Genomic DNA, 20,993 nt, shown 5'->3' on the forward strand with positions numbered 1-20,993 from the left:
TCTAGGTTACCTACATACTGGTAAAGATGTAGCAGTGACAGAAAATATATTTTTGAAAAGAAAACTGAAAAAATAATTTAGTTTTTTGCCTCATGGAAGACTTATTTTAAAGGAAGTCTCATACACATACCGTACCCTAAAATTGAGAGAGAGGACAGGTACACTCAGGAATTCCTAAGCATGATCAGCATTTCCTTCTCCTGATGCTAACTGTTATTTAGTTTTGAAGGCGAAGAATCTTGAGGGGAAAGTTGGACTGTAGATATACGAACAGAATCATGTACCAGAGTCCCATAAAAATGGCCCAATTCTCTTACCACCTGCTGGCAGTGAGTTTTGTCTCTTGCTATCTCTTTTCAACACTTTCAAAATTATCATCTCACCTGCCCTATTTTTGAGAATAAGCTCTAATATGATCCTAATCTGATGAAAAATATCTTCCCTAAATTGTTAATAACGGGCTTAAAGTTCAACATTCAGAAAACGAAGATCCTGGCATCCGGTCCCATCACTTCATGGGAAATAGATGGGGAAACAGTGGAAACAGTGTCAGACTTTATTTTGGGGGGCTCCAAAATCACTGCAGATGGTGATTGTAGCCATGAAATTAAAAGACGCTTACTCCTTGGAAGAAAAGTTATGACCAACCTAGATAGCATATTGAAAAGCAGAGACATTACTTTGCTGACTAAGGTCCGTCTAGTCAAGGCTATGGTTTTTCCAGTAGTCGTGTATGGATGTGAGAGTTGGACTGTGAAGAAAGCTGAGCGCTGAAGAATTGATGCTTTTGAACAGTGGTGTTGGAGAAGACTCTTGAGAGTCCCTTGGACTGCAAGGAGATCCAACCAGTCCATTCTGAAGGAGATCAACCCTGGGATTTCTTTCGAGGGAATGATGCTAAAGCTGAAACTCCAGTACTTTGGCCACCTCATGAGAAGAGTTGACTCATTGGAAAAGACCGATGCTGGGAGGGATTGGAGGCAGGAGGAGAAGGGGACAACAGAGGATGAGATGGCTGGATGGCATCACTGACTCGATGGACATGAGTCTGAGTGAACTCCGGGAGATGGTGATGGACAGGGAGGCCTGGCGTGCTGCGATTCATGGGGTCGCAAAGAGTCGGACACGTCTGAGCAACTGAACTGAACTGAACTGACTGGTGATAAGTGAATGTATTTTATATATTTAGCTCCCAGGTCATTTGCATTTATAACCTCTGTGAACTTTATCCCGCAATCTTGAGTGTGAGAAAAGTGTACTGTTTCTTTACTTTCTTCTAACTAAATCCAAGTTTGAGCTTCCTTCCTCTTGCAATTGTAGAAAAATTGAGTTTCATTCATTACTGAGATTGGTGGGGAAAGTCTTCTCCTTCTTAGGCTCCATCTATAATCTAGGAGGCTGATGTGTGTGAAAGAGGAAGATTCACCAGCCTTCAGTCCATCCTATCTCCTGATATTCATAGTGCAGATTGCATTACTCTTTAAAGTCTGGTGGTTCCTTTCCTCTTCTATGTGAAGGTGGAGAAAACATAACTAAGGCAGAAGCCCTGTGTCAGTGTCCAGCCTCCTTAGCTGCAGCTTTCCTGAGTCCTGCCTCCCACCTGGATCTCTTTCATGGTGCAGGGTTCCCCATGAAGAGTTTCATTCCCTCCACTCTTAAGGAGTCTCCCTTCTCAAAGGACACTCACTTCTCTCCCATTTCCCTGGTATATGGTCAGCCCTCTGTATCTTCATGTTCCGTATCTGAGGATTCAGCTGCAGATGGAAATTTTTTGGAAAAAACAAATCCATAAAATTCTAAAAGGCAAAACTTGACTGTGCTGTACCAGCAACTATTTACATAGCATTTACATTGTTACTTACAAATATTTATATTTTGCTAGGTATGATAAGTAATCTAGAGATGGTTTTACAAAACTTTGGGAGAATGTGCATAGGTTATACGCAAATACTACCCTATTTTATATAAGTGACCTCAGCATCCACAGATTTAAGTATTTCAGTGGGGGTCCTGCAGTCAATCCCCTGAGGGATGACTAATCCTTTCCAGGAGATCACCTCTTGTGGACATAAAAGCCAGAAAGAGCGATGTTCACAGTCAGATTTGCTTCCTGCACCCACAGCACAGTCCTCCCCTGAGGCAAGGGAGAGACTCAGAGGGCAAAACTACCTTCCTGGGGCAGTTACAGAAAAACAAACTGAAAAGGAAAACACAGATTAATATTTCAGTATTTCAACAGAACACTCAAACATGTATTCAACAAGATTCTACAGAAGTAGTAATATTTTCACTCAGATGAATGGTGCTTTTAGAAATGGGTCCTCTAGCACTCCGCAGGTCTGGGAAAGGTCCCTCTTCAGAAAGGCTCTGCTCAAATTCAAAGAACAATGCGCTTGAGAAAATCCTGAGTTTAGGGATGTTATTACTGGAGTCACACCTTGAAAAGGGAGACATGCCTGGAAGCACACAGTGCTGAATCGTGTCTGAGCGGTAAACATTCAGGAAGACTTCTTCCTGCTCCAGCTCCTGCCTCCAGGAGAATGTCAGCAATAATTTTGGTTAGCTAGCCAAAGGCTTGCCCTGCCCTACCTGAGTCCTGCCAGGAGCAGCTGCCTTTGAAAACAGCAAAAGTAGCTTTCTGTGTTAGGAGGAAGCAACAGGACCCCTGGCACTGAGCAGACCTCACACTTCCTTCTTGCCACTTGTTTACAGCATGGTGTAGGGAAAATGAGGTCAAGGAGCTGCTGTTGTTGCCTCTTTAAGGTCCAGGTGACCAGGGAGATGATCTTCAGAACAGATACCTGATCACTGCCCTTGGTACCCATAAGACTTAGACTCTGGCATGTGGCTTCGGAGGGGTTCTGCCAAAACCCCCTGTTATCTTGAGAATGGCAAACTTAAAAGTCTAAAATGATGTAGATTTTCATATCTAAACAAGAGAGGTTTTCTAGCAAAGTACAGGTTATATTTCCATAGGATACTCTTTTTTTTTTTTTTTCCACTTAGATCAAGCAACCAAAAACCTAAGCCCTTTGTCTCTGACTTATTTCTTTTAGCAACCTCACTTTACAGATGAGGTAAACTGAGGCTCAGAGAAATTGAGTAACTTGTTTTAGGTCCTACAGGTAGTAAATTATATAATTCAGAATTACAAGCTATGATTTCTGAACGACTTGATCCATTTGTGGCCTTTTTGGATATATATTTCACAAAAACATTTTTGGTTTATTATTTTAAGATAGATACTTGAAGAAGCCTGAAACTTCCTAACATTAATAGAGGCTATATCACTGTTAGGACAACCAGACAGCTCTTTATTAAATTCTTAGCAAATTATTTGTCTCTGGAAGACACCAGTACATCACAGTTGGCAAGAGAAATCTAAACAAGCCTCCTAATTATTTTACAAAGGATTGCTTTCTGTTTATGAGCTGTTAGCTTAATTTAAGCATTAGTATGTGTACTGGGTGTGTTTGTGTATGTGTGTGTGTTAGAGGTGTCCACAGGGTAAACAAATAAGCTTAATATAGAGCTGAGAAAAGCCAAAGAAAAAGCACATTGTATACAAAAGAACTACTAGCATGTTCTGTAGCTTTGAAAAACATTGTGGCCAAACAAAGTGTTCTGCCAGGGGCAACATGGTTTAGCGTTCTATCATCTCAATGTGAGTAGGTTATTTTCAGGTTCTATTGGACTTCAAGGCCCAGTCTAATAAACCCTGTTCTTGTGTACCTGTGTTGTATAATAAGATTAACAGTTCCATTTGGGAAGCTGAAAGGGAGGAGCTAATTTTTGATTCCTTTCATCAAAGTGTACATTTTTCAGAAAAATTCTTAGTCCTGAATGATGCCTCTAAAGAGGGAAGTAAAAGGTATATTTTCTTTTAAGAAGCTGTAGCATCTTTATAGCATCTTTTTGAGTTGATCTCAGGTTTTATTAGGACTAAGTAATAGTGCTGTGCTGTGTGCTTAGTCGAATCCTACTCTTTGCAGCCCCAGGGACTGTAGCCCACCAGGCTCCTCTGTCCATGGGGATTGTCCAGGCAAGAATACTGGAGTGGGTTGTCATGCCCTCCTCCAGGGGATCTTTCTAACCCAGGGATTGAACCCAGGTGTCCCACATTTCAGGTGAATTCTTTAGCGTCTGAGCCACCAGAGAAGCCCAAGAATGCTGGAGTGGGTAGCCTATCCCTTCTCCAGGGGACCTTCCCAACCCAGGAATGGAACCAGGATCTCCTGCGTTGCAGGCAGATTCTTTACCAGCTGAACTACCAGGGAAGCCCCAAGTAATAATAACCACTGCTAATTGAATGCTTACTATGCGCAAGTACCATACAGGCATGATTTCATTTAATCACTAAGGAAGTCTCAGGATATAGGCAGCATTTTTCATCATTCAGAAACAGAAACTGGGTTTCAGAGATTTTAAATAATTTGCTTTAAAGAACCTTGTGGAAAGTGATGGAGCTTTCTGACCTCAGCTCAAGTCCTTCTGCCCCAAACCCTAACCACTACACATATTGCCTCCCAACTTGACACTAGGAAAAGGATAGATTATCCACATGGGAGAAGAGGGAGTTGGCACTTGATGACCAAGAACAAAGCTGTGATCCTTGGAAGCTGTGACACTTGCTCCTTGGAAGAAAAGCTGTGACCAACCTAGACAGCATGTTAAAAAGCAGAGACATTACTTTGCCAACAAAGGTCGGTCTAGTCACAGCTATGTTTTTTCCAGTAGTCATGTATGCATATGAGAGTTGGACTACAAAGAAAGCTGAGGGCCGAAGAATTGATGCTTTTGAACTGCGGTGTTGGAGAAGACTCTTGAGAGTCGCTTAGACTACAAGGAGATCCAATCAGTCAATCCTAAAGTCCTGAATAGTCATTGGAAGGACTGATGCTGAAGCTGAAATTCCAATACTTTGACCACCTTGTGTGAAGAACTGACTCATTAGAAAAGTCCCTGATGATGGGCAAGATTGAAGGCAGGAGAAGGCAACAACAGAGGGTGAGATGGTTGGATAGCATAATCGACTCGATGGACATGAGTTTGAGTAAGCCCCGGAAGTTGGTGATGAACAGGGAAGCCTCGCATGCTGCAGTCCATGGGGTCGCAATCAGTCAGACATGACTGAGTGACTGAACTGAATTGAACTGAACGGAGAAGGCGATGGCAACCCACTCCAGTACTCTCGCATGGAAAATCCCATGGACGGAGGAGCCTGGTAGGCTGCAGTCCATGGGGTCACTAAGAGTTGGACATGACTGAGCAACTTCACTCTCACTTTTCACATTCATGCATTGGAGAAGGAAATGGCAACCTACTCCAGTATTCTTGCCTGGAGAATCCCAGGGATGGGGGAGCCTGGTGGGCTGCCGTCTACAGGGTCACACAGAGTCGGACATGACTGACGTGACTTAGCAGCAGCAGCAGAGCTATCCCTCCAAGTTAGAGGACAATTGTAACTTTGATCTTTGCTCTGAAGGGAAGTTTCCTTTAACCACAGTGTGTTTTTTTCCAGCCTTCAGCTGTGTAATTTGCTAGAGGGGAAAGATACTAAAATTTAATTGCTTTGCAGAAAACACCTCTTTTTTCATCTCTTGGGGCCATGGGAAAACAGTAAAGAAAAAAAAAAGCCATATAAAACTAGATCACATGTAAAAACTTCTTCTGAGCTAATCACATAAAGATTATTCTGTCCTAACGAAAAATCACACTGAGGTTCAAATGTGTCTAAAATGAAAGTATCTACAGAAACTTTTTTACTAGTGACATTGATGGCTTTAAATCACAGTAGTCTTCACAAAAAGCTTATTTGAATGTTCATGAAAAGTAAAAATGGTAGCACCCAAAATTATGAAATTGTGATTAGTTTTTCCACTTGGCATTAACGGGGTGAATATTGTGAACATAATGAGAAGCAAAACACAGAAATTTCAGAGGAATATATAAATATGAGTCCATTTATATAAAATTTAAATATGCAAAATTAAATAATATATTTTATAAGAATACAAATATATGCCGAAACAACTGAGAATTTCATGAGAGCAATACTCTCCAAATTCAAGACAGTGAGGGGAAAGAAGGAGGTATAATCTAAGGATGCACAGAGAGCATTAACTGGGTTTGTCAAGTTTTCTTTCTTAAGTCAGGAGGCGACTGAGGTGTTTCTCTTTTACTGTTTACATCTTCTGGTTTTTTGAAACATCTCATGGTTTTAAAAATTTTCCCTGTTTTCCCTGTGATCAACACGCCCCCTCCAATTGAGCAAAGGTCTATTCAGCATTGGAGTACATTGCTCTCTTTTGACTTGAGAACTCATATCTCAGATTAAACACTAAAGACAACCCACAAGATTCTGTTCTGGAAGAATGTGGAGCTGTCCTAAATTTGCAACCTGGGCCCTCTTCAACAACATTCAGAAGTTCACTAGTGTGGACTCCACGACTCTGCCCTCACCCTCCGTCCTGGGAGCTAGTGAAGGAGGAGTGCTGACTTCCAAAGACAGAGAAATTTGGCTTTCATTTCTAGCCTTAACACTTTCTAGCCTTGATTTCATTTGTAAAATGGACCTAATAAGACAAACCTCCTCACTGGATTTCTATAAGGATGGAATTAGTTACCACTTACAGAATAGTGCCCGGCATGCAAAAACACTCATAAATAAGGTTGCCATGGTTTATGTAAATCACCAGTCTAGGAAAATCCATTCTGATTCTTTTCTTGATCTTACTTTCTCCCAGCTGTCTGACATTTTCAAATTTGCTTTGTAGCTAAATATTTTCATTCAAATCAGTTTCCTGAGACTCGTGGTAACATGCCTAATTCATTGTTTGGATAGCCCACTTTCTAATTATTTCTGAACTTTTAAACAAAGAAATAAAAATGTTCTACTTATTCATGTTTCTTTCATTTTTAAAAGTACTAGTTGAGGTCATGAGACCATTACCTCAGAGTGCTCAGACGTTATTAAAACAAATTATGCTGGGTCACTGCGAGGGGAACCTTAACACTCATTCCAACAGAGGAGGCCGGGAGGCCCCCTGAGAAGGAGTGAAAGAATGGACCTTTTGTTGGCTCACACATGACATTATTTAGAAATAGCTTATTTTGCTAATATGACCAGATGTCTCCTAGTCATATAGAAAAACATTCTAACCCACACTCATTTGCTTAACAAGTGTCCGCAACAAGGTAGTTAACAAGACCAAAGGGCCTGTGTCTATTTAAGAGTAGACTTTGTTCAAGAATTATATCATCTGCTGACAACAGCTCTTCCTTAGAAGTACTAGAACCCTCATGTTAATGGGAAAAGTACTTACTTGAGCCAGAGATTGGAGGTTTGAAACTTTACCACTTCCTGATGATGTGGTATGAGTATACTGTTTAATTTCTAGGTCTCTCTTTCTTCATTTGTAAAGCAGGGATAATAATACGCCTCCCAAGGAGTTCTGATAAGATTTGAGTGAATGCTATGAAAGCATTTGGAACAGAGACAGATACATAACAGGCATTCAACACATGTTAGGTGAAGTGTTAGTTGACTCAGTAGATCAACTTGGATATGTGATCTTCAAATTTCAGATGCTAGTTTCAAGATGATAGGTATGATAATGGAGTGGGGAAAAAAGTATTAGACTTTGAGTCAAGAAACATAACAAAATTGTACTTATTACTCTCTCTGTGGCTTTGTACAGATTCCTTAACTTTTCTAAGTTCCATTTACTGAATGTACAAGTTGGGGCATAATAATATCCTCTCTCTCCACATCCTAGGATTTGGAGAGAAGCAAAATTTGTGTTTCCCCAATCTTCAGATTATGTATTCCTTCTGTTTCTAAAAGTAACAAATACTGTTAAGTGTATGTTTCGTTGTCTCAAATTACTACCTTCTAATGGAATGGATGACCTTCAGAAGAATCCAGTGGAAGAACTGTAGCTAGATTCTGGAATTCCGTCTGAGGGGACACTTTAAACGCATAGGCAAACAGAATGCTAGTTCCTCCACACAGAACGCTAGTAACAGCCATGGTTAAGACAATCATCCACCTCTGGAGAAATGCCACCACCTTCCTGACCTTGTGCTTTTCAAGTTCAATAAGGTGGAATAATGCCATAATAATTTAAATACCAGAACTACCTTTACTAAGACCCTGAGTAATAGTTCCTGAACACTCTAGAAATCAAATTTTATAGCCAATTGGCTACTTTATTGGGTAAAGGATAAGGCTCATGAAAGCCTGACTTCTTTAACAGTTCAGACCCAGTGAACTGGGTGATATTCTAGAACGTGGTGTATGCATGAAGGTTTACATAATATTGCCTGGAGAACAATAACTTGAGTTAGATTTTCATTTAATTGAATAGAAAATATGTAATTTATTTTCTTCCATTGGAAAAAAACTTTAATGTCTAAATAATATGTTAATACATTCTTACTTGAAAATAGTTTAAATCCAACTAACTTCTTGTTTAATGACAGGGAAATGGTATCTCATTGCTGTCTTTATTTGTATTTCTTTGGTTAGTAGTAATATCGAGCATCTTTCCAGGAATATAATAATGATTTTCTCTTTAATAAGTTATCTTCTGGTATATTCATAAACTCTAATTATTCTGTTTTTTCAATCTTTTTTTCATTTTCCAACATCAATTCTACATGTTTAGTTTTTCAGTGTTTCAGTATTTTGGAGTTGGAGCTCATCTTCCAGTCATATAGATCTTTTTGTGAATTTATCACACAAGGAAATATCTAATTGCATATGATACCTGTGACCAAATGACATCTGCTACTCTCCATTTCTTAGAGATGAGGAAATAAAACCACAAAATGTATAAAGCGAGATCAAAAATCCAGATCTTTGGATTCAGTACATTTCCTTCTGAAGCTCTGCAGTTACGCACAGATCCCATAGAAGCCTAGACTATTTGAGGGAAATTAATTTAGGCAAGAATGATCAAATTTAAGCACCTCATTTCACAGATGAGCAAAGTAAGGTATGAAAAATTGAAATACCTGTGACCTGATACAAGAACACAGGCATTCAGGCTCTAGTTGGGATTCTCTCCACTACTCCATGTAAGTTTCCATAATGGCAACATTTCATAAAAAATTTCTAATGTGTTATCCCTATTAGTTACCTGGAGGAGGAATGAATTCAGAACGCATTCTCTTAACTCATGAAATAACAGGAAATAACATTGTTAAAATTGACACAGGACACTTGAAAATTAAAGCTTGCCAGTATTTTATTGATGTATCTTTGTATTCACTCTGTGAAAAGACAAAGGGAATAGAAATATCCTTGGTTAAAATGAGGGCTTCCCTGGTGACTCAGATGGTAAAGAAGCTGCCTGCAATTTGAGAGACCTGGGTTCCATCCCTGGGTTGGGAAGATACCCTGAAGGAGGGCATGGCAACCACTCCAGAATTCTTGCCTGGAGAATCCCCATGGACAGAGGAGCCGGCAGGCTGGTGGGCTACATTCCATGGGGTCTCAAAGAGTCAGACAAATGATACATTCTGTTCATCAACTGTCTGTTTATAGGGTATTTCAAGCATTTCATGACTGGTGTTGTATATCCAATAAGTAAGGATTGTCATTGCTGTTTAGTCGCTAAGTCATGTCTGACTTTTTGTTACCCCATGGACTGCATTAGCCAGGCTTCCCTGTCCTCCACTATCTCCCCAAGTTTACTTAAACTCATGTCCATTGAGTCGGTGATACCATCCAACCACCTCGTCCTCTGCCATCCCCTTCTCCTCCTGCCCTCAGTCTTTTCCAACATCAGTGTCTTTTCCAGTGAACTGGCTTTTCACATCAATTGGCTGAAGTATTGGAGCTGCAGCTTCAGTATCAGTCCTTCGAGTGAATATTCAGGATTGATTTCCTTTAGGATTAATTGGTTTGATCTCCTTGCAATCCAAGGGATTCTCAAGAGTCTTCTCCAGCACCACAGTTCAAAAGCATCAGTTCTTTGGTGCTCAGCCTTCTTTATGATCCAGCTCTCACATCTGTACATGACTAGTAGAAAAAGCATAGTTTTGCCTATACAAATCTTTGCTGGCAAAGTGATGTGTCTGCTTTTTAATATGCTGTCTAGGTTTGTCATAGCTTGGGCAAATATATTTGGGATGAGCAGTCGTAGCTATCTTGAGGACTTCTCTGAAACAGAAACTGATTTAAAGTCTTTCTTTTATTGGGATACTTCACACCTTTGTTTTTGGTATTCTGAGCTAGGAAATAATATAAACTTTGTGTTTCAGCAGTCCTCTTATTTCATCCAATCATACTTTCCTTTGCCTGTGTAAAGGACAAGAATACATTACCTGTGTCTCAGACTTCAACAACTGTTGTAACTACTCTCAGAAAACAGGTATAAAAAGTTGTCCTTAAACAGACACCAGTACAGATCTGCAGGGTAAGTTGCAGATAAGTTGCAGATAAAGTAAGCAAGGAAAAAGGAGTCCTACAGGGTCATGAGCCAAAAAACCTGAATGAATAATTCCTGATTGTTCCTGGGTCCCCAAATAGGTTATCTTCCAGCCTATATGTGTTCTGTTTGCAGTCCTAGGGCAAATTCTTTATGCTTTTTGGTTGCATTTTCCATTTCAGTTTGTTTTAAAGAATAGGTCAGAACACATGTCTTGAATAGTCTAAGATCTAAAACATATGTTTGTACAATGAGACCACAGAGGTAGAACTACATAACCTAAGCCAGTTTTATTTTTAGCAGAGACTTTAGATGTCTGCTCAACACATTTATTTGTAAAGTATTATTTGTTCATCCAGTATGTCATGCTGTCAAGAAACAAATCAATGAAGAAGACCAAGTTCCTATTCTGCTGGAGTATATAATGTTGGAGAGCAAATGTCTCAATCATAAATTCCTTTTCTCCATACACAGAGAATACTAGTTTAAAGAACTAGATGTTCAAAAAAGGTAAGGGATGTGAAATCAGGTTGAAGGGGAGTACACTTTCCCTTTTAAGCTACACTTTGTTTTTTCTTTTTAGCTACTCTTAAGCCAAGAAGAATCTTTACCAATTACCCTCGGGCCCTTAAATAAGAGCTATTGACCTGTCAACTGTATGGATGGCTCAGGTCTACTTTATATAAAACACTCCTTTGTACCCTATAGTTGTGTGATTCTCCTATTCATGCACATACTTTCTTGGCTCTAGAGCAGAAACATAGACACAAAACTCATTTCTCAGGTAAGTCTATCTTTTTCTTTTGGTGAGGAAGGTTCTATCTGCTCAGATATTCCTCCCTTTAACTTAGTACAGGTATCTTTCTTCACTAACTTGGCAGGTACTTTCCTGCTCCTTCTGGAGATTTCTGCTCCTAGAACAATTATACTCTACCTCTTACCCTTCCCAAATTTCTAGAAGAGGATTGAGGAAGAAACCGTGTTGTAGGAAAACCCTGAATTAGAACTGGACCCTACCAGTTAATAATTTGAATTTCAGTGTTCTTGATTATAAAATATACAGTGAAATAGTGTGTGTTGGTTGCTCAGTTGTGTTCTGCTCTTTGTGACCTCATAGACTGTACCCTTCCAGGCTCCTCTGTCCATGGGACTTCCTAGGCAAGAATACCGGAGTGAGTTGTCATTTCCTCCTCCAGGGGATCTTCCCTACCCAGGTTATAAAGTCATTGAAAATTACCTGCCTTGGCAGATCAATCAAATGTAAATCAGGTGCTTCTATAAATATCAGCTCTTTTTTCTAATTTAACCTTAAATTCCTCCTCTAGGCTGTCGATCATTCCATTCTGGTCTGGTCCACAGTCACCTTTCTTACTTTTTAAATAAGTTTCCATGGCTCTAGCCCATGAATATCACTCCGGACCAGTTCTCTCTGACCTAGGAGAGAGGTCAGAGAGATACTGACTTCACTTGGTCCAACCAATTTATCCAAGTGAAGCTCAGGTTTTTCCACTAGTACCATCACTCATTGTTGTAAACTTTACTATTGTTTCAGGGGATCTCCACTGTGAACCTCCTACAGGTCCTGGTAAACAGGTAAATTAGTTTGCTGCTGCTGCTGCTGCTAAGTCGCTTCAGTCATGTCCGACTCTGTGCGACTCTGTAGATGGCAGCCCACCAGGCTCCCCCATCCCTGGGATTCTCTAGGCAAGAACACTGGAGTGGGTTGCCATTTCCTTCTCCAATGCGTGAAAGTGAAAAGTGAAAGTGAAGTTGCTCAGTTGTGTCTGACTCTTCGGGCCCCCATAGACTGCAGCCTACTAGGCTCCTCCGTCCATGGGATTTTCCAGGCAAGAGTACTGGAGTAGGGTGCCATTGCCCCACAGGCTGAGTGGCTTAAGAAACAAAAGTTTATTTTTTCACAGTTCTGGAGGCTAGAAGTCCGAGATCAAGGTATCAGCAAGTTTGGTTTCTTCTGAGACCTCTCTCCTTGTCTTGCAGATGTGCATCTTTCCATTATGTCCTCGCGTGCACATGGTCTTTAGTCTGTGTGTGCATATCTTTGCTGTCTCTTTGTGTGTCCTGTTTTCATTTCCTTTAAGGACATCAGTCAGGTTAGAGTCCATCATCATGACCTCATTTTAACTTAATTGCCTTCTTAAAGGCCCTCTTTCCAAATACAGTCAAATTCTGATGCACAGGGTGTTAGGGCTTTAACGTCCACATATGAATTTGGGGGCAAGAACATCAGCCCATGACAACTGGTTCTTGGCAAGGGCATGGGCCGAGCCCTGATTTGCATGCAGCATGGTGCAAGTATTCCCATCATAGCCTACTTCAAGCTATCAGTCATGTAATAACAGTGCACAAATATCCTGAACACTAAAGAATCAATCTCACAAGCTGCTAAGAGCTGGTTCTGGCACATAGATGATACAGATGCCAGCCAATGTCCCTTCTTTTGTTGAAGGAACTGTCCTTGTATTCTGTAACCACCATCAAACTTCACAAGATGTTCTACTGTGGCTTTCTTCCAGCTGAGGGACATCTCTAGTTTGTAGCCCATTTGCAGTGTGGAAATTATTGACATAACCTTGAGCTCAGTAAATTCCCCAGCCCTTCAATGATTAGATTACAAATCCATTCACCTCATCAAGATAGTAACCCATTCTTTCTATCCACGGCCCCCTTTTTTTTTACCATGTTAAACTCACTGATACTTATTTAAACCATGAGACATATATACAAATAATTTCACTTGGGTCCAAAGAGAGGAAAAAAAACCATGTTAAAATTCTCCCCAATTCTCAAATGCTCTTTTGAAAGCAGTAGGATAAAAAGAGAGGAGAGGCAAACATGAAAAAGGCTAAGACGTGTGCTAGCATAAAAATGATCGTCTTTATCTTTTACTATCCATGCCCAAAACTTCACTACTATTCACAATACTAGGTAAAAAGAATCTAATATTTTACAATAATTTAAAAATTTTGCAATCGGGAAGAATTCTAGCCAAACACAGCACCAAAAAGAACAAATCCCCTTACTTTATAATTTCTCATCTTATTTTGACAGCTTTGGAAGAGTAACAGGAAGAATCTCTTGATGAAGAAATTCCCAACTGGGTTCAAGTGAAAAAAATTTCTTGAATCTATTTTGTGAAACAATTTCAATTTCTGGGTTTAATCATCCTAAATTAGTCTATTCAGCAAAGTTTTGGGGCTTCAGATCACATAAATATGACAATCTCATTCCAAATTTGTGTCTACATATTTCAGAGTCATTTGTATAATGAATCTATTTGACTTTCCACTTTGATTATGAAATTAACCAGATAACTCTCAGATTTCTACCTGCTTAGTATGATTGCCAGTCACAATGATCTTCTCCTCCTGGCGTTCATCTGTAATGTCATCCTTTCCTACACTAAATAGTATTGACCTGTGTAAACAATAGAATATCATGTAGAAATGACATAGAATACATTATAGCTTCTACTTTTTTCTCTTGGATTATTCACAGCTTTCATATAATATTGTTGTTCAGTTGCCAAGTGGTGACCGACTCTTTGTGACCCCATGGGCTGCAGCACACCGGGCTTCCCTGTCCTTCACCATTATATTTCATATAATGAGGACTCTCAAATGGCCCTTTAGAGAGACCTATATGGTGGGGGTGGGCAATGACCTCCTGTCAACCTCAGGCATCAACTGTCAGCATGTTAGTGAGCCCTCTTGGAGGGGGATTCTCAGGCCCAGTCAAGTCTTCAAATGGTAGCAGCCCCAGCTCTCATCTTGACTGCAAGCTCATGAGCAATTTCAAGCCAGAACCACCCAGCTAAGCTAACCCTGAGTCCCTGAGCTACAGAATTGAAATAATAGATGTTTTTTTGTTTTAAACTTATAAGTTTGTGGAGTAATTTATTATGCAGCAATAGAAAATGAATATCACGTAGACATTTAAAACCCAGTATTCAGAGAGACAGCGTTTATAAACTGCTCAGGATCAGTAAATGCAAAAAAGTCTCCATTTTAATCCCTGTGATACAGTTTATTAGGTTTCTGAAACTCCCTGGCCTTTGAATTGCTCTCCTGTATTGACTAATTCTCCACCTTCTGGGTCTTGATGAGAAACAGAATTTTCTTTACTCAGAAAATGCAAGATACCTACTTTGTCAGTTACTCTGGCAGCTGTTGAACAAGTGTGCTAGACATGATTCATCAGGTGCAGCTGTTCATCTAGGATCTTGAATTAAGGTCTAGTGATGCAAAAAGGAAGACAGTGAGAGATAGAGGAAGTGTCCAATACCCATAGCAGTAATGGTGGTATTGTAAGTTACACCATCCACTGTGGACCAGCAGCTCTGACAGCAATGCTCTTCCTCATTAGACTGGTTTGGTCTAGCCACAGAGATTCCATGAACCACCTAATAATCCTTAATAAACTTCTTTTGTGTCTTAAGCATCATCTACAGTACGGGTTCTCCTTCATGGTAGGTAACAATGGAAATCAAAAGAGCATGGGATACCACAAAATTGCCAATAGGAATTGCCTGAGAAGAAAAGATGACCTCATTCTGACCAGTTGACTCTATCTTCAAAGACACAACTTAATTGTCAGGGAGAAGCTGAGCCATGATATGGAAAGAAAAATGTTAAAGGACATAGTTTAGTTAAAATAAACCATTGCAGGTATGCATCAGTGAGCCAGGAGTTTGGAATCCTCGAATACTAGTGATTTATAAATGAAACATTCTTTTTGTTCAGTAGTTATATAATTATAGGGTTTTGTTGTTGAGTTTTAAAAAATATTTATTTACTCCTTTGCCTGTGTGGGGTCTTGGTTGCGACACACGATCTCTTCATTGCATCGTGTGGGATTTTTTGGTGGCAGCGCAGACCCTCTAGTTGTGGTGTGTGGGCTCTGTAGTTGCAGCACCCTGCAGGCTTAGTTGCTTCACAGTATGCGGACTCAGTTCTCCAACCAGGTATCGACCTGTGTCCCCTGCATAGCAAGATGGATTCTTAACCACTGGACCACCTGGGAAGTTCCTGTAGGTTTTTCTTTTCTTTTTTTATTCTTTTTTTTTTAACTAGAGGAAAATTTGTTTACAATGTTATGTTGGTTTCTGCCATATGTGAAAGGTTTGAAATAATTTTTCAAATTATTTGTGTTAATTTGTGTTATACAGCACAGGAAGCCCTATAGGTTTATGAACTTGCTAAACGCAGGAAGTTCTATAGGTTTATAAACTTACTAAAAATTATTTCAACCCTTTGATGTACTTCAACAAAGAGAGGCGTCAAGAACTGAAGAATAAAATTAATTTTAAAGCCCTACAAGTTAAAGCAAGGACTCAGAAAATGACATTTTATTTGCATTTGCACACAACTTAAAGTACTTGGCATTGAAATCAGCTGTGAAAGTATGAGACAGTCATAAATATTAGCTCTTAATACTGCTTCCCAAATAATTAAAAAGGCATATCCATGACAGAACTTGGATTGTTTGTTTCATCTTTTTCTTCATATGTCTTTGATTAATACTTGAGTTTCAAATTCTCATATTCTGGTATTTTTAGGCTGGGAAACAGATAAATAGGGAGGTTAGAGAAATCACCTATATGAAGAATGAATAAAAATGCAGAATCACAGCTTCCTGTATGTTAAATTATCCTTGTTTTGCCCCAGCCTTATTGGACTTACCCTTAGTAACCTGTCAGCTCCAAGTTCAGCCCCTCTACATGGCGTTAGCAAGTCCTCTAAATCTTGCCCTACATTTTGGCAAGAAAGTATATCAGATTATATTACCTTTTATTTTTTTAATCTTTTGGAAATTCTTACTTTTAACTGCAATAGTTAGAATTGGACATGGAACAACAGACTGGTTCCAAATAGGAAAACGAGTATGTCAAGGCTGTATATTGTCACCCTGCTTATTTAACTTACATGCAGAGTACATCATGAGAGACGCTGGGCTGGAGGAAGCACAAGCTGGAATCAAGATTGCCAGGAGAAATATCAATAACCTCAGATATGCAGATGACACCACCCTTATGGCAGAAAGTGAAGAGGAACTAAAGAGCCTCTTGATGACAGTGAAAGAGGAGAGTGAAAAAGTTGGCTTAAAGCTCAATATTCAGAAAATGAAGATCATGGCATCCGGTCCCATCACTTCATGGGAAATAGATGGGGAAACAGTGGAAACAGTGTCAGACTTTATTTTTCTGGGCTCCAAAATCACTGCAGATGGTGATTGCAGCCATGAAATTAAAAGACACTTACTCCTTGGAAGAAAAACTATGACCAACTTAGCATATTCAAAAGCAGAGACATTACTTTGCCCACAAAGATCCATCTAGTCAAGGTATGGTTTTTCCAGTAGTCATGTATGGATGTGAGAGTTGGACTATAAAGAAAGCTGAGTGCCAAAGAATTGATGCTTTTGAACTGTGGTGTTGGAGAAGACTCTTGAGAGTCCCTTGGACTGCAAGGATATCCAACCAATCCATCCTAAAGGAAGTCAGTCCTGAATATTCACTGGAAGGACTGATGCTAAAGCTGAAACTCCAATACTTTGGCCACCTAATGCAAAGAACTGACTTGTTTGAAAAGACCCTAATGCTGGGAAAGATTGAAGGCGGGAGGAGAAGGGGACGACAGAAGATGGGACAGTTGGATGACTCAGTGGACATGAGTTTGAGTAAACTCTGGGAGTTGGTGATGGACAGGGAGGCCTGGTGTGCTGCAGTCCATGGGGTTGCAAAGAGTGGGACACGACTGAGTGACTGAACTTTTAACTATACGGAGTACATATATACATTGTGGGTACAAAATCCAAATGTTATAGATAAATTAAAGCCTTCCTTCACTGCTACTCACAGTCCTCTGTGCACTCCTGTAATCTTCCAGACCTTTTTCTATGTATCTATTGGAATATGTAGACACAGCTTTATTCATACTCATTTTAATAGCATGAAAAAAATTACTTCATCAGTTCCTTCTGTCCTGTCTTCTGCCATGGCTGCATCTAAATTTGGTGTTATTTAGAAAAGCATCTGGACCTTTAAGTCATCTGTTCTTTAGACATTTGTGGAGAAAACCCCTGTTCCCATTCACCTAGATCTTTAGAACTGAGACTGCCTTTGCCACATCAAGATGGTATAGTAAGAGTCTACCTGTATTGCCTATAAACCAAGAGAATTTCTGCGATGACTTCCAAGATCTCTGCTGCCTGAACTCCCTTGGGCCTTTCATCTCCTGGGCTCTGCCTGGGAGCGATATTTTCTCACCAAAGGAATCTATACTCTCATCAGTTCAGTTCAGTTCAGTTCAGTTGCTCAGTCATGTCCGACTCTTTGTGACCCCATGAATCGCAGCACGCCAGGCCTCCCTGCCCATCACCAAGTCCCGGAGTTCACTCCGACTTACGTCCATCGAGTCAGTGATGCCATCCAGCCATCTCATCCTCTGTCGTCCCCTTCTCCTCCTGCCCCCAATCCCTCCCAGCATCAGAGTCTTTTCCAATGAGTCAACTCTTCGCATGAGGTGGCCAAAGTACTGGAGTTTCAGGTTTAGCATCATTCTTCCAAAGAAATCCCAGGGCTGATCTCCTTCGGAATGGACTGGTTGGATCTCCTTGCAGTCCAAGGGATTCTCAAGAGTCTTCTCCAATACCGCAGTTCAAAAGCATCAATTCTTTGGCACTCAGCCTTCTTCACAGTCCAACTCTCACATCCATACATGACCACAGGGAAAACCATAGCCTTGACTAGATAGACCTTAGTCGGCAAAGTAATGTCTCTGCTTTTGAATATGCTATCTAGGTTGGTCATAACTTTTCTTCCAAGGAATAAGCATCTTTTAATTTCATGGCTGCAGTCACCATCTGCAGTGATTTTGGAGTCCAAAAAAATAGTCTGACATTGTTTCCACTGCTTCCCCATCAATTTCCCATGAAGTGATGGGACCAGATGCCATAATCTTCGTTTTCTGAATGTTGAGCTTTAAGCCAAATTTTTCACTCTCCTCTTTCACTGTCATCAAGAGGCTCTTTAGTTCCTCTTCACTTTCTGCCGTAAGGGTGGTGACATCTGCATAACTGAGGTTATTGATATTTCTCCTGGCAATCTTGATTCCAGCTTGTGCTTCCTCCAGCCCAGCGTCTCTCATGATGTACTCTGCATGTAAGTTAAATAAGCAGGGTGACAATAGACAGCCCTGACATACTCGTTTTCCTATTTGGAACCAGTGTGTTGTTCTATGTCCAGTTCTACTTGCCTCATTAGCCCTTCTTCTCAGTTCAAGGTGGAGTTTTGTTGTTGTTTTTTTTTTTTTAAGCTGTGGAGTAAGGTGGGAGAAGACAGAATTCTCTCTATTCCCTTATGAGAACTTACACTTTTGAAAACCAGCCTTAGGAAGAAATATGTATGTGACATTTCTACCTTCTGCCAAAATATTTCTTTCTACTAGGGTAATGAGCCTGGGATGGTCAAGCTTGATATAGGAAGGGATGAGGACAGACTGAAATTATTAGAAGGATATTGCAAAAAAAAAAAAAAGAGAGAGAGTAAACAAAATCATTTTGTACATACTTTATGAAAGTTATGTCATCCTATGTGTATTGTTCCATAACTTGCCTTTTCTTATTCAGTATGCCTTAAAGATATTTCCATGTTTCTCTATACAGCTCTACATTATTCATTCAGTGGTCATTTATTGAGCCTTTGTTGTGTGCCAGGGGCTGTGTATATTGCATGGAAAAACAAGCGAAGTCTCATTCTTGTTAGTCTTACTTGTTAAGGAGAAAGATAACAATTAAATGTACATGTACATGAGAAATATAACATGAAATGATGGGAATTACAAAGAAAATGGGATGAAAGGACAGAGAAAGGGGTGGCTTTTTAGACAGAGAGGACTTCTCTGCAGAGGCAACTTCATTCTTTTTTTTTTCAGCTGCTTCATGATATTGCATCCCCCAAGGTGTCCCTGGTGGCTCAGATGGTAAAGTATCTGCCTGTAATGCAGGAGACCCAGGTTAGATCCCTGGCTTGGGAATTTCCCCTGGAGAAGGGAATGGCAACCCACTCCAGTATTCTTACCTGGAGAATCCCATGGACAGAGGAACCTGGAGGGCTAAAACCCATGGGTTCACAAAGAGTTGGACAACTGAGTAACTAAGCATGCATGCAAAGAAGATAGTGAGGTTTGTTTCCCATTTTTATTGCCACAAAGCATGTTGTACTATTTACCTCCTTGTGCACATGTATGGTCTTTGAATAGATACTGAAAACTAGAATTACTTGGTCATACTCGCAAACTGCTCTCTGAAATAACCATACAATTTATACTCCCATCACAAACTGCTTATTCACTGTAACTCTCTTAGTTAATTCTATCAAAATTGCTAATTTTGACAATCTGATATGTGGGGAAAAAAATGATACCTTGATTTTTTTAGTAATTGGCACTTCCCTGATTCTTACTTAGGTTGAATATCATTTCATATGTTTACTAGACATTTAAATTTCCTGTCTTGTAGAATGGCTTTTTGTATCCAGTGTCCATGTATCTACAGGATCTTTGGTCTTTTCCCTTTGATTTTTTGGAGCTGATGTGTTCAGGGTAATAGTATTTTACCTTATCTATGTAGCAAATATTTTCTCCCATTATTTGTTCTTATCTTTGTCATATAAAGCTGCTTTTATTTATATAGTCAAATGTATCTGTATATCCTTATAATAATCATACCTCCATCAGCCTTTTTGATTTTGAGTTTGTAAATTTAAATTCAGGATACATTTCTTGAGTATTCAGTATATGTATGGAGAAGGAAATGGCAACCCACTCCAGTATTCTTGCCTGGAGAATCCCAGGGACAGAGGAGCCTGTGGGCTGCCGTCTATGGGGTCACACAGAGTCAGACACGACTGAAGTGACTTAGCAGCAGCAGTATGTGTAAGACACTGTGCTAGGAAATTTAGAAGATATAAAAATAAGAGACAGGCCATCATGGGTCTCACAGTTTGGTATTGGAAATACATGTGCAGAAATCTGCCAAGTCCAATGAAAAGAAGCACTTCAGTGGAGCAATGCCTAGCTCAGAACAAGGCACCAGGAAAGCTTTCACAGAGACAGTGGCATTGGAGAGTGGGTAGCCTTTTGAAAGGCAGAGATGGCAATGAAGGAGAAACAGCAAAAGCCAGGCAGAAAAGACAGCAGAAAGGGCTGGGGAGGAATTTCTGGGAAGCTGGATAGTGGGTATATGGGTAGGAATAAAAGACGTAAACATAGCGGAAGACCAGATTGAAAAGGTAAGGTGGGACTATCTGAATCTTTTACCCATAAATAAGAAATAGAGTAATAAGTTCTACACTTCCTAGTTCCCTTGAAAAGTAGCCATTAACTGAAAGAAGACTAGTGACCCTGAGAAGTGAAGATTTGGAGTGATTGGATGAACATAGATAGCCTTGCCCTCTGGCTTGATGACAGCTTGCAGATGGAGGGCACCAGAATAAGGAGAAGTACCTCAACTCTGCCAGCTTTACCCAGCTCAGACACC

At 40.0% G+C, this 20,993-nt stretch overlaps 1 non-coding gene across 1 annotated transcript; it reads left to right on the top strand.

The window, feature by feature from the left end:
* Positions 1-19,417: 19,417 nt before the first annotated feature.
* On the top strand, positions 19,418-19,489 carry TRNAY-GUA (transfer RNA tyrosine (anticodon GUA)). Its single transcript has one exon. It is a non-coding gene; the product is annotated as a tRNA-Tyr (tRNA).
* Positions 19,490-20,993: the final 1,504 nt, after the last annotated feature.

This window comes from Ovis aries, chromosome 1, assembly GCF_016772045.2.
Source record: "Ovis aries strain OAR_USU_Benz2616 breed Rambouillet chromosome 1, ARS-UI_Ramb_v3.0, whole genome shotgun sequence".
NCBI lineage: Eukaryota > Metazoa > Chordata > Mammalia > Artiodactyla > Bovidae > Ovis > Ovis aries.